General features: G+C 39.8%; 1 pseudogene; it reads right to left on the reverse strand.

Annotated features, from left to right (window-relative positions):
- Window positions 1-863: 863 nt before the first annotated feature.
- LOC110919356 lies at window positions 864-1,835 on the reverse strand (annotated as a pseudogene).
- Window positions 1,836-6,071: the final 4,236 nt, after the last annotated feature.

Below are 6,071 nucleotides of genomic sequence, written 5' to 3' on the forward strand. Positions count from 1 at the left end.
TCCTAGCGTCCACAATAAGTCTCGCAAGCTTGGATGTCAAACTGTTGAACAATGTTTCCTATTTATTTTGGATCCCCTGTTGATTAATTTCAACTGTTGTGATACTTGATATTACAATTTATTTAAAGTTGAAATATATCTATCTTTTGCTTCCGCTGTGCATTTAAATATTGTGTTGTTTGACTGTAATGTTACCAACTACGTCACGATAAATCCCCCACCGGGCCCACCGGTGAAACGTGTAAATATCGGGGTGTGACAATAACTAGTCTTGTAACATTAAAACAATGCTTCTAGTTCAATTTTGGTGTTTCGGGTAGTGTCCGGTTATTCGCTTGGTTACCGGTTCATTAAGGTGCTAAATTGCGCAGTTTAGTGTGTTATGAGATACCTTTTATGACAGTTTTCATTCCCGACACTTTACAAGTTATTTTGGACAATTAAACCTTGTTTCTGCATAATGTTTTGATGTTCAATTGCTGATTTTTACTGAATTTTGCAGAATTCTGCATTTAGGGTGTGTTTCGGGTACTTTTTAGTGCTTAATCGTCACTCGGAAGGCAGTTTCATAACCCATACTTTCCTACATAGAATTCTAGTGTAAATCTTGGTCCTGGGACTCAATCTGTGTCCTAATATGTTGTCTGTCTGAGTACTGAACTCCCATCAGTACTACTTGTTTATCCGATAATTGTGCTAGTTTCCATCTGTGCACCTATTTAACTGTTTCAAGTTGCATTTAACAATTATAAAGAACATGCAACATGTAATGTATTTGTGAATTCTTTGAAAGTAAATCATTCATATCATTAACGCATCATGCACAACCATATATTACAAATTACTGTTCACATCGTACGGAATTACATGGAAAAGTGCCAGTTGTCACAGGTTGGGAGTCTGGTGACGGTTGTTCCTGTGTCCATAACAACTCCCCCACGGCCCATGTCGCTCAATTGAAAATTTGGTTCCGGTATGCTCACCTAAGCCCCTCCCACACCAAGACCTGAAAGCCCTACATAATAAAAAGTAGGGACTCTCGAGTTTCTTAGTAGTGAGACCCAAACTGCACTATCTGTCGGGAGAGATTCTCTCCCGAATTCCAACGAGACAGGGGATCCTGTTCCCCAGCTAACAAGACAATAGCTAAACGCACCATCGGATGCGCCACCAAGGTGACTCACTAATGACATCGAGCCACCGCCGATGCCAAGTAATCCAGCGGCTCCTATAAACAACCCTTGGTTTCTATGACCACAACCGATGGCAACCTTTTGAATGAAGGTATTGTCGAAGGTGAGGGTCTTGAGTGCCAATGTTCCCTTCGTGTAGGGCCAATCACCATACGAAACCTCGTACCCGCACCACCTACCACCACCGTGGCTACGACACCCAACTGCAGTCTCTGCATGTTCACAAACATCGGACCCGCATGACACAACTGTAAAAGAAGCTGAATTAGTTGGGTCAAACATTGCTTGCATGGCAAGCATTGGACCCAAACAACATCGCTACCAGAGTCAACCATCCATGTATTGACTCTGGGCTGGACTTCCAACCCCTATCCTCACAAAATATTCTCCACTTCCCTGTTGCATGCCGGAAACCACCTCTGACCCGAAATCCTCCACCTCGAACCGCCCTCCTCTACCACCACCGATAGTCTAACTACCACTACCAATCTGACTATTCAAAAACACCACCCTTTTCACATCCCTCTTCAACTGCGCTTCCACCTGCCGCCTATGATCGCCATGGTGCTCCGACAGCTTGTCACGGTGGACAAGGTTAAGCTTCCACTGCTTGCTGTCCTGGGACTCATCGGATTCTAACATTTCATGATAAAAAATTTGTGTTTGGCGTACGTGGGATGATGATAATGATGTTGATGTTGATGTTGATGTTGTGGTGTGTAAGAATTCTTGGACGCCAAGGATATGGTGAGATGTATGTGACAACGATGATGCTGAGGTGGCGGTTAGGGTGACGAGTGGTGGAAACAATAGTATAACCACCACCGTGATCAGTATTCCTGTTGTCATCATGGTATTGCCTTTGTTTCAATAGGTTGTCAAACGGGAGTGTCTCATGGTGTATATAAAGATGCTCTTTAACTAATAATGTATAATAGTGGGGTGCCTGTGCGATGTGACGGGTGGTCCATAGGACAACCCTTAAGTGCTTTAAAAGGATCGAAATCCCATGCTATACACGGTTAATTGTTTGAACTTGGTAACCACTCTATGATTGATGGTGCAGGTGTTATAATGTTCAAAGTGCGGGTTTTAGGAAGCATGAATGAATATTAGAAGCTGGGGAGTCAAAGATTTGAAAGAAACAAGTTGTAATGAAGAAACAAGGGAAATCACATAACTCAGCACCGTAACCTACGGCTATATGCCGTAGGCTACGGCACTCTCAAAGGAACACAAGTCTCCGCCGTAGAACAGGAGCCCTGCGCCGTAAAGGAATGATAGCCGCCGTAAGCTACGGTAGGCTGCGTAGCTTACGGCGGGCTGTTGACCTGTATACATTTGCTGACCACCGTAACCTACGGCAGAGGGCCGTAGGTTACGGCACCGACTGAGCCATCTTGTAACATTCGCATTGAATGACCTTTTTAAGGGAATTTATGGTGTCTAATCATGGTTTTTCGGTTACTACTTGAAAGGAACGAGATTGGGAGTATATGAGAAGCACTTGGGAGTGAAAAAACATTATCTTGGAACTATCTTTCATCTAGACTTTGATTATTGTGATTGTGTTAAACATTTTTCATTTTTATTCTTGCTACAATGTTTGTTCAAGCCATGTGCGGCTAAAAACCTTATGGTCATCTTAGGTGGAAGGTTTGTGAAAACTTTTGTGCTTGTTTTATATATATTTCTAGAATGATGAATTAAACTTGTGTTTCGTTTATCATGGTGTGTTCTTGTTTGTTGTAAATTGTTGATGTTTACAATTATTCTTCTTTGAAACCATACGTTCTTGGTGCCTTTGGCAATCGAGATATCATGGGTAGAATTAGGATTGGGTAAGGGTCAATTGGTCATCTGTAACACCCCAAAATATGCAATTTATTTATGTTATTTGAAATGTCTAGACAAGTTATATTTAACCTAGTTAAGTAGTTATACTAGTAACTTGATAGGAAGAAAAGTTGAATGATAAATAAACAAACTAAGAAAGTGAAGGGACTAAACTTGTTAAAAAGAATAAAAGTTTTAACTAAACAAATAAAGGAAAAAGGGGGAAACACAAAACACACGTACTGGTGTGTTTGTGAGATCGATCAGAGGGAGAAGCCAAGAACAAACCCTAACTTTCAGAAAATCACAAGATTAGGAAGGAATTAAGGGCCTAAATTGATGCATGAGCTCCAATCTTTAACTATCTAAGCTTGTTCAACACAAGGTAAGTCGAAAATTCTGATTTGATGATTTGTAGAAAGTGGGTTATAACCCAATCATGAAATCATGTGGAAATCTTGTGTAATTATGAGTTAGGAGTTCGTAATAGACTGAGGAATTTCTATAATTTTGATTGTTTGGATGATTAGGGTTCATACCCACTTGTTGTAGGAAGAAGATGAACATGATGATTTATAATGATATGTTTATGGAAGTGAATTGATACATAATCTGAATGTGATAGAGAAATTAGATTAGTTAAGATGGTATAGGATGAAAGAAAGTCATGAACTTGATTGATTCTTGTTAGATTAGAAGGTGAATAAGTAGGGTTATGCAATAAATACTTGTACTTTGTGCTTTGTTGATAACATGCACATCAAGTGTTTGACAAAATGCCTCAATGAAAATGCTAGTCATATAAGCCATAAACCTTGTGTGAATTGAACATGTTTATGAAGTATGAGTAAATTGTATGATGTTTTATCGATTGATATGTGTAAATGAGCATGAAACATGAATTAAAAGAATGAATGGTTATATGTAGGCGTTAAGGAAGAAAGTTCGAGTCAAGTGAGGCAACAAGGGGATCAAGACCGAGGTACGCTACTTGTACAATTTTGGTTTTACTTTAGATATGTGTTTATCCATAATTGTGCTAATTTGAATCAAGCATGGTTAAGATATATGAATGGACCCTTCTCTTGAATGGGTCGAATGATGAAATTGTAAGACTAGAAAGATTGGCATGAAGTTCCGTTGGAACTCACTACCGTACAAGTATGAAAGAATGTAGTTTAATACAAGTCGTGAATTTCAAGTTTATTTCAAGTCCGTAAGTTAATTTCTTGGGTTAAAGAAGGAAACTTTGTTCTAATGAGTTTTGATGTTGTGGTCATGTAGGTAAATCTCATGTTTAGCTATCAAGCTTTGCCCGGATCGAACACACCTCAAGCCCGTCAAGCGCTCCGCATTTTGTATAAAGTCAATGTCAAATTACCTAGTTACTTATGTCTATGCTTTGTACTTAAAACTAGTTTGGTCATGGTTGTCTTTTGAAAAGTTGTCGTAAGTGCGTACATAAACTTAATGGTTTCGAAACTAAAAATAGGTCATCTTTTGTTGTGTATGTCATGTCTTTTGAATGTTTGCATATAGTTTGAATGAAATTTGATTATGAAAAACAGGGTACCACCTGTTTACAAACGGGTCATGCCCAAATTTTGTTAGAAAAGTATGTTGTCATTTAATAAATTTAAAGGAAAAATTATGGACGTTACATCATCGGGTAACAACCTCACGTTCTCGGAATCTGAGTACTTAGTTCCCTTTTATCACAACAAGGAATTTCACATGAACTATGTCTATGTAGTTCTTTCTAGTAAATGATAGCACAATTGTTGAAACAAAACCGGAAGCTTTGGATGGTCATTATTCTCTAAAATTGTTTACAAAACCAATTCTCAATTTCACAATTTATTTAGTTAAATTTAGTTCTAAAACCAATTCACTCAAATCAACTCTTGAATTTTACTTTTCTTGCAATTAGTCTACTTTAGCTAATTTAGATAAATTCTCAAATAACACATTTTCCATAAACTCCCTGTGTTCGATACCCACTTACCGCTATCTATTTAGTTGTATTTGGATTAAATTTGATTGTGACCACGACATCACGTCAAATTTTGGCGCCGTTGCCGGGGAGTAGTGCGCAACGTGTGTTATTTTTGTTCTTTTCTTAAGTTTGTTATTTTCTGGTTTACGCGGGGTGTGTTAGTGTGCAGGTATTTACAGGTGCATGCATACTAGGAGCTCTCACAAGCTTTCACCACTAGTGTTTGATCCAGAAATCGAGCGAACTTTGCGAGCAAACAGGATTTTATTAAGAGAAAATACAATCAGTTGTTCACCAACAACACCGATTACACCAATTACACCACTTCGATACATGGATGGGGATCCACCACCACCACCCACTACGGGTGAACCTGCTCAATCCTTTATACCATCAAGCACTCAACCGTCACCAAACACCACCGTTCCACCAAATACTACTGAACCCACCATACTTCAAAATGTCACACCAACCAACACCACACAACCCATTACTACCCAAGAAGAACCAACCATCACATTTAACCCTTCCACTACTATACCACCATTATCCCATTTCTTCCCCGGCGCGGGTCCGTCATATTCAAGCCATACCATAGCACCAATTTCATCCATTGTCCATGCTACACCGTTTCGACCGTCAAACCAGTCGGGTTTCCAATACTCGACTCTTCCATTTGGGCAATCTTCGGGAATTCAAGGAGATGGGTATGATGAAGGATTTGAGGAGTTCGAGGGTTTTGATGAAGACGGGTATGCTTATGGGGGTGATGGAGATCAAGGGGAATACGGTTACATGCAAGGCCAAATGCAAGTAATGCCAAATGTGGGTGGAGTGCAACAACAACAACTCATACCCCAACATGTGAGGCCTAGGCCACAAGGGCCACAAATGCAACGTCCTATACCATTGCAACAAGTTCGTCCACAGAATGTACAACCTCAACTTCAAAGGCCAATTCAAAACCCACTGATGCCACAACAACAATTTCAACAACCACTTGCACCACAAGGGCACATGCCAAGACCAATGGGTCCTATGCGTCC

The sequence above is a fragment of the Helianthus annuus genome, chromosome 16 (genome assembly GCF_002127325.2).
Source record: "Helianthus annuus cultivar XRQ/B chromosome 16, HanXRQr2.0-SUNRISE, whole genome shotgun sequence".
NCBI lineage: Eukaryota > Viridiplantae > Streptophyta > Magnoliopsida > Asterales > Asteraceae > Helianthus > Helianthus annuus.